The 7,366-nt window shown below is 40.3% G+C and overlaps 1 long non-coding RNA gene across 1 annotated transcript; it reads right to left on the bottom strand.

The window, feature by feature from the left end:
- Window positions 1-248: 248 nt before the first annotated feature.
- Window positions 249-6,713, bottom strand: LOC123361687. Its single transcript, XR_006576193.1, has 3 exons — window positions 6,655-6,713; window positions 2,156-2,347; window positions 249-901 (listed from the first exon to the last, which is right to left on the bottom strand). It is a non-coding gene; the product is annotated as an uncharacterized LOC123361687 (long non-coding RNA).
- Window positions 6,714-7,366: the final 653 nt, after the last annotated feature.

Here is a 7,366-nt window from a genome sequence, read left to right on the forward strand (position 1 = left end):
ATAACTCCTAGGGGACTCACTGAAAATAACTATCACTATGTAAATGGTACTGGCTATTTATTCAATAGATTGTAACAGCTCCTGCTAGAAGGGAAACACTTAAAAGTGGACTCTTTAAAAAAACAAATTAGACTGTAGAACATGAAGATTTTTATTTTATGCCCTGTAATAAGTTAATAGAACCACCACATGTTCAGTATTTTTACATACCAATTTACTTTTGATGATAGGAGTTCTAGGATGCTTAGGACTTTTTGAATCAATATTTTGTTTAAAAATTCTCTAAAGGGAGAGACCATTTTAAATCTGGATAGTATCACAGAATTTTGTTTTTATTCTTCTAATTAGTAGGGATAATACATATACTGTGGCAAAGGTAAATGCCCCAACACAGTAAATTCTTTCAGTTGTTATGCATTGTATATGTAATTATATTATAAATTAGTTTGATGGCATCATTTCCTTTGAGGGGAAACGTATCTTCTTTTCAACTGAATTATTGTTACTAGACAAAAGATCAAAAATCAGAAGGAAACTAAAATATTGCTGTAACCAGTCTTATGGTCCCGTCAAGGTTTTACTTGGCTGCTGGGGAGGGAAGATAGAAGTGTTCTATTACTCTGTAGCAATTCTTGTTTGCAATTTATAAACACCACTGACAGCCTGTGAAGATAGTCCAATCCAGTTGTTAAGTTAAAGTTGCAAGCTGCAGTACAAAGCAGGGGCCTCTTAAGATAAAGCTATAAATAGTTGTGATGGTGAAGGTTGGCAGGCCCACTGGCGATCCTCCTCAGAACCTCATCTGGAATTATTTTTGTCAGAACAAATGCAGACACAAATCAGGGACCCTCTTCTATGATGCCAAGGTATTTCAAAGGCCTCAGGTCAGTGGGTTTGGTTTCTGTAAAGAAAGTGTTGTAATACCCAGTATAAAACTGAAGCTCTGAATTTCCTGGCTTTCCTCACAACCGTGTTGTACTGTAATCTTCAAAAAGGAATGTGTGTGAAAGTTGCCATGCTGAAGAGATTAATGCTGGAGTTGGGAAGAATTCCAACCAGAATTCTTGGAAACTGTCCATTCTCTTCAAGAAGTTTAAATAAAAGATAACTCTCTTTCTCCCTTAAAAGTTGTGGTTGGAATTTTAAGCATAGTGCTTGTATTTTCTTGTATTTTCTCAACTGTATCTCAGTTAAATTCTTAAAACATTTTAATTCTTCCGTGTCTGCCCCTCTTTTTCTTTCCCTAGATGTGATCTGTTTTTCAAGCACAGTACCACCATTACATTTGGCTTTACACAAACCAACATGTGAACTACATGAATAAGTTACCTTCTTTCCATTTGGAAGAGTGGAACTCAGTTTCATAGACTGTCTTCAGGGTAGCATAAAGCTATTTATTTGAGCAGGACTCTATTTGGTTTGCCTACCAAGCATTTTAATTTTGGGCATGGTTACACATAGCAGCAGTAAAGTGCTGCTTTTTCTAAAGACTGTTTTTATCATGTTGTCATAGCAAAGAGGCTGTTGCTGTCTGAGGAGATCTGTATAGTGTAGCCTTTTTTTAAACCAATCCTGATGGTGATACCTTTGAAGCCTCCACTAAAACTTAGCTTTCAAGTTGTCTTCAGTCTGCCAGTTCTCATTATAGAATTTAAGAAGTGGCAATGCTAAAAACACACAAATCTACAAACTGCAAATAGTCATTCCACTCATGAATGGTGAATAAACTTATTGAATGCTACACCAAGTAAAATCAATATTGTGGTTTTGTGCATAAATGAACTAACATCAGTTGGACATACTACATCTGTTACATTTTTGATTCACAGTTTTTAAAAAAGTTATGTGCAATTATGTCCTTTACTTGCAAACACACACATAGAAAATTCATGTGCAAACAGATACATTATATGCACAAATGGCCAGCTTTGCACCTGTCCATTTGGATCTACTACTGCCTGCACAGAGCAAACTGAATGCCCAAATGTGTGCACATTGTTCTAAAAACCATGCCAAAATATAATAAGGTAGATTTAACACGTCTAGGAACACAGCAAGACACCAAATGAACTCTGCTAAAACCTCATGTTTGATCAAGCTAGCAGATTCAGAACAGTTTTTATGTGGCTGAATGGTAGACAGATGGCACACCTACCTTGCATAAAAGTCATAGGCTTTCAGACACAAGGTATCTAAATACAATTCAGGTGTGAAATGGGATTTGCTCAATTATTTTCCATCTTGTGAACAAAGCACCAGAGAGGGTAGTGGGAGACCTGGATTCTTGTCTCTCCTTGCTGTGGCTTCTGGCATGTCACTTAGCCTTGCTGTTCCTCAGTTCTTCCATCTGTATGTAAAATGGGAATATTTAATACTATATACTTTTGTAAAAGTGATTTCATAGTTTTCTGCTAAATAAATGTTACGCTTCTTCCCCTGTTTCATTATGGAAGTTACGCTATTTGACTTCATCTCAGTTTCTGAAATGTTTATTCCATGTAAAACTTTAAATGTTGCACGAAACAGAGCTTATACCTCCCAATACAATATCTTTTTAAGGTGGCCCCAATAGTTCAGGTGATTGCTTAAATTTGCACAATTTGGTTTTCATTCAGGATTGTACTAATAAACAGTAAAATATTGCAGTTGATTTGAAAGATACTGAAATGTTGTATTCTTCTTTGGATAGTGAAGTAATTATAGCATTTGGCCACCTTTCCATATACTGAAGCCATCAAGGATTCCCTTCAAAATGTCTTAGGAAAGATTTGCAGCTCTCATAACATCTTACAACTATTTTTCTATAATCCACATGGTGATGAAGTACTTGGAGAAAGTAAAAAACACATGCATATATGTTTGATTTATATTCCGAGATTTCTATTATATTACAAGAAGGGATCTAAGAGACAGTCTCAGACGTACTAATGAGAGATGGGAATTCCTGTTACTTGGCTCATTGCTCTAGGACAGCGGTTCTCAAACTGTGGGTTGGGACCCCAAAGGGGGTCACAACCCCATCTTAATGGGGGTCACTGTCTAAATGCTGATTTAGACTTGCTGGGGCCCAGGGACAAAGCTGGAGCCCAAGGACTTCAGCCCTGGGCAGCGAGGCTCAGGTTGGGCTTCGGCTTTGGTCCCCCCCGCCCCACACCTGAGGCAGGAGGGCTAGGGCAGGTTCGGGCTTCGGTCCCCACCCCTGGGGTCTTGTAGTAATTTTTATTGTCAGAAGGGGGTCATGGTGCAATGAAGTTTGAGAACCCCTCCTCTAAGATATTTGATGACTGAAAATATACCATATGTCATGAGAAATCACGTTTATCTTTAAAAAGAAAGATGTGTTGGTGGTCTCAGTCCGTTTACCAGTGGATAGGTGTCTGTAGTGGTTTCTTGGGCCGTACAGAATTGTAAGTCACCTTATTACCTCTCTGCCTTGGAAAAAGAGATTTGTCTGTGTTAAACTGAATGACAGCTCCCTGCCATCCCAGTTTGTTAGCTTTCCAAACAAACTCCTCAGAACTCTGCCAGCCCTTTGCCTTGCATATAACACTTGATGCCCCCAATTCCATGGCCCAATTCCAACACACACACCCATATGAGTGTTCCTCTGCAGTATCCAGTCCATCATTGGATGCTCACAGAAATAACCAAGTCAGCTGTCTCCAAAGAGACACTATACATACCAGCCTACTGGCTCAGCTGCGGATACACACTTCAATATTATAGCGCTTAGATGAATTTATAGTAAAACCAAGAGAGAGTTTTTATCAACAAAGAACAAACATGTAAGTGATACTAAGCAAGGATATTAGAAGTAGAAGGGTTACAAATTAAAACAAAACAAAAGTAGAACACACTTCTGAGAGACTAAACTTAACTTTAGCAAGCTACAATCCTTTAGGTAAAGCAGTTTTCTCACCCTCAAAGTCCTTTTGCAGCATTTGCTTATTTTCAGTGATTTAATTTAATTTAGCGTACAGGCTATATTTAGTTGCAAATCAACATGTTTTAAGGGTTACTAACCAATGAGAATTGACCATTCTTTAGGAAAATAACTAAAATGTACAAATGCAAAACCAAAATTAAAATCAATTATTTAAATTAAGTTTCCTATTTGCTGATTTAAAATCATGATTAAAATCGGTGATTTAAATCACTTTGATTTAAATGAATCCATCATGATTGTGAGAAGCCTCCACTGCTGCTGCCTTTATTGTATATTTTAATTGAATAAAGGGCTTTTGTTTCCAGAGTTGTCAGGCCAGCTCCTTCCATGAACACTAGTATCATGCTTTAAGTAGGTGCACACTAGGCTAATGGCTTAGCAGAGAATTCTTAGCACTATGTGGAGCCCTTTCAAGAATGTGTACCTTCAGTTGCTCTCAGAAATCAGTAGCACTGAGAATGCCATGTAATATTGTCCACTTCTGGGTGCAAGGAGATGTATCCCTACTCTCAAGCACCCACAGCTATCAAGAGCAGCATCGCATTGTTCAGTGAAGGATTATCTTTCTCAAGAAAGGCAAGCTATACTTCAGTCAAGAGTGAGGAAGAGGGTTTTAGTGGTAAAATAACTGGTAGACCAGCGTAAAAGGGAGGGTAGCAAGAAGATACATCCTCTAGATTTTTAATCATACTAACAAAGATTCTTGGATTGTTGTATGCAGTGTTGTTGTAGCTGAGTTGGTCTCAGGATATTACAGAGACAAGAAGGGTAAGGTAATACCTTTTTATTGGACCAACTTATGTTGTGTGTGTCTCTCTCTCACCAACAGAAAGAAGTTGATCCAATTAAAAATATTATCTCACCTGCCTTGTGTCTCAAGGATTCTGGGAGATAAAGTATTATACTAGGAATTTTATTCCTAGCTCTGCAACCAAAATGCTTTGTGACCTTTAGCAACTCACTTCACTTCTGTCTGTTTCCCCATTTGAAATGGGATTTATGATATTTTCCTTTGTAATGCACTTTTAAATCCCTATATAAGAGCAAAGTTGTTATTACTGCTAAAGAAGTCAAAGATCCTTTAGGAATGTAGTCCTCTACAGCAGTATATGGAAATACTTGGAAAATCCCTCCTCTTGAGGGGGGGGGGAAACCCACATTCCATTTCAGCACTTCTGAAGACAAGTAAAATGAGGGGGGGGGACCAAAATTATGAAATCTTTCATTGGAAAATATTATGATTGATGGTTTTCTTGGGGGGGCAGTCTTTTGTTGTGATAATAGGTTGAAGTGTGTTGTTTATAACTTATCAGCTTTCAAATCTCTTGCAGTCAAATATTGCTTCATCCACTTTTGTTAGGTCTCTGTCCCCATATATCTGATCAGCATCACTTGCTTGTATGCAAAATCACCTTTTTCTGTTGGGCAAAACCAAATAATGTCTGTTTTATTTCAGGGATCAGTTATCCTAGGAACAAGATAAATATTTATATCAGTTGTACTCTCAGTAACATCATACAACAGGGGAGGGCAAAGCTAGGGCCCGCGGGCTGGAACCAGCCCGTCAGGGTTTACAGTCTGGCCCGCAGGATTGCCAGCCCTGTGGTGCAGTGGGGCTAAGGTAGGATACCTGCCTGCCCTGGCCCCGTGCCGCTCCCGAAAGCGGCCGGCACCACATCCCTGCTGCCCTTGCCGGCAGGTACCACTCCCCCGCAGCTCCCATTGGCCACGGTTCCCTATTCCCGGCCAATGGGAGCTACGGGGGGCAGTGCTTACAGGCGACGGCAGCGCGCAGAACCTTCTGCCCCTCTCCCCTTCCCCTGGAGCCACTGCCGGATATAGTGGCCACTTCCAGGAGTGGCACAGGGCCAGGGCAGGCAGAGAGCCTGCCTTAGCCCCACTGTGTGCCTCTGCCATCCCTGAGCTGCTCAAGGTAAGGGGCACCGGGCTGGAGCCTGCACCCTGAAACTTTCCTGCACCCCAATCCCCTGCCCTGAGCCCCCTCCTGCACTCTGCACCCCCTCCTGCATCCCAACCTCCTGCCTTGAGCCCCTTGTTGCACCCCAACCCCCTTCCCTGAGCCCCCTCCCACACTCCACACCCTCTTCCCTGAGCCCTCAACCCCCTGCTTTGAGCCCCCTGCCGCACTCCTGTGCCCCAAACCCCTTCCCTGAGCCCCTTTGTACACTCCGCACCCCTCTCTGCACCACTACTGAGCCCCTTCCTGTACACTGCACCCCCCTACACACCCCAATCCCCTGCCTCAGCCTTACATTCATGGCCCTGCACACAATTTCCCCACCCAGATGTGGCCCTCGGGCCAAAAAGTTTGCCCATCCCTGTCATGCTACTTAACTTCCAATTAAGTCCATAGAACTATATGGATGTAATGAAGCAGAATGTGGCCCATTTGCTTAGACTCAGTCACCGTGTAATTATCCTGTCTACTATCCTCCAGATAATGCAGTGCATTTAATAATAGCTTCCTTTTCACATGAATCAGTCAATGGAGCAGTGCAGTATTTCCATCATAGTCTTATGTATATGTCAGAGGCCCTAAAGCTTCATAAAATCTAGTGTACAAAACAGAAGGATGAAGGCTTCCTGAACAGTTGCAAGGTTTGGGTCTTTCTTTTCTTGCCCTGCTCTTGGCTGCAAATATCTGGGCTGTGTGACAGGTATTTAATATCTGAGGAAAAGGAACTTACCTAAATACTTTCGAATCAGGCCTGTGTCCCAAGACCTACTTGGCCACAAAGAGTCTGTCTGAGAAAGTAAGATACATTATAAAACACATTGGTTACATATCTTTCATAAATCAGTTAGCTCCAGGATGTTTCTCTCTATTCCTTAGCCTGAGTACAGACTAGAGAATTATTTTAAAATTATTTGTTTTATTAACCATTATAGTATGTAAAAAACTAACAAGAAATTATAGAAAGTAAAATGAAGATGGCTAAATGATCATGTTTACAATATTTAAGAGAATTCAACATAGGGTGTTACATTTTATCAAGAGACAATACATTAATTCAGGGTGTTAATAGATTTGTTACAAAGGCAAACTTTTAGCCAGGTTCTGTACTATTCTAGGTGGATGATTTTTTTTTTTACCAACATGGGATTCTTAAAATATAGACTTTTTTTCATTTCCAATCAAGTTTGTATCCCAATAGAATTATTGGACTACCTGTAGCAGTTCAACCAGGCAATTCTAAATTTTAGAATCTAGACATGTTACTTATTGGAGATTGTCAGTTCAGCTCAAAATTACCTTGTCCAGGTGATACTCATAGCCAAGCATTGCCACTTATAGTCTCAAGATTATCACAAATTAATCTCCAGATATAACATGCAGGTAATGATTTTGAAATACCTCTTATTTCCCTGGCTTTTCACCACCACTGTAGGCTCTTATGC

Source organism: Mauremys mutica, chromosome 1 (assembly GCF_020497125.1).
Source record: "Mauremys mutica isolate MM-2020 ecotype Southern chromosome 1, ASM2049712v1, whole genome shotgun sequence".
In the NCBI taxonomy this organism is placed as follows: domain Eukaryota; kingdom Metazoa; phylum Chordata; order Testudines; family Geoemydidae; genus Mauremys; species Mauremys mutica.